The sequence below is a fragment of the Octodon degus genome, unplaced genomic scaffold, assembly GCF_000260255.1.
Source record: "Octodon degus isolate 3935 unplaced genomic scaffold, OctDeg1.0 scaffold00286, whole genome shotgun sequence".
NCBI classification, from domain to species: domain Eukaryota; kingdom Metazoa; phylum Chordata; class Mammalia; order Rodentia; family Octodontidae; genus Octodon; species Octodon degus.
Window position 1 is genome coordinate 1,381,817 of NW_004524862.1, and position 1,282 is coordinate 1,383,098.

A 1,282-nucleotide genomic window follows, 5' to 3' on the forward strand; every position below is an offset into this window, starting at 1 on the left:
CCCCACCCTCACCATGTGACCAGCTGCCAGAGAGGCGCGCGGAAACCGGGGGGGCGGGGCGAGCGCCGGACGTTCGTGACACGTGACCACCGCCCATGCGCAGAGAAGTCGGAGCGGCTTTGACAAGGTGGGGGCAGTAGAGAAGGGGGGGAGGGAGCCTGGAGGCCACGTGATCTGTTGCTATCACACGTGACCACTGGCCACTGCTCCGAGGAGCAGAGGTGTGGTTACGTATGGGACACGTGACTGCCTGCCATAAGGGAGGCTGCGCGGGCGGGGCAGCGGGGAAAGTGGGGGCGAGGGAGGGTGGAGCCCAGGGCGGTGCCATGGCAACCTGGGCCACCCATCTGCCACCTCCCAGCTGAATGCTGAGCCCGGGCGCGTCTTCAGTCTCGCTTTTTGCCTCTCAGTCACCCTGTGTTGGAAGCGAAGAAATGGGGGAGCAGTCGCAGTGAGGGTGAGGGTTACTAGAGGCGCTGCTGTCACCTTTTCATTCCATAACTAAGGGAAGAACGTGCTCTCATTTGTGTCTTTGTTTCACTCATTCAAAAAAGATTTTACTAAGTGCTTCCAGTTTGTATGGCGTTTGTTTTTGTTTTGGTGTCTCAGTCACTAGCCCTTTTCTTTTTTAACTAGCCCTTTCAAGTAGTGATAAGGCTTTCTATAAAATGTAGTCAATCGCGTGGTCATAAAATAAAGCAGTAGGGCGTGGTAGCACACACCTGTAATCCCAGCCCTCCCTCCAGAGGCTGAGGCAGGAGGATTGCCGCAAGGGGGGCCAGCCTGGGCCTCACGGTGAGTTCGAGGCCGAGCCAAAGTACGTGGTGAGACTCTCTCTCTCTACTAAAAAATAGCTGAAATAGAGTAGATAATAACTTAAGACAAAACTAGGACTAACAGATGGACAGGCAGGGCATACTGTCCTGAGCCTGTAATTCCAACACTTGGGAGGCTGAGGCAGGATCATCATTAGTACAGGGCTAGCCTGATCTACATAGAAAAACCCAGTCTCAAAAAAAAGGTAATTAAACAGGCACAATGACAAGGTCAATGCCTTCCCTTCTCCCAACTGCCAGCCCTCCTTGAGGTGTTAAAGCACAGACCAGATGCCATGTGGTAGAGAAATCAGTGGAGAGCAAGAGACAGGAATATTTGATTTCTAAGGTTCTTTTCAGTATTAAGATTCCAGGGGCTGGAGAGATGGCTCAGTGGTCTAAAGCACCTACTTAGAACAAGCTTGGCAAAGCATCAGGGACCGCAGTTCAATCCCCCAGCACCACAT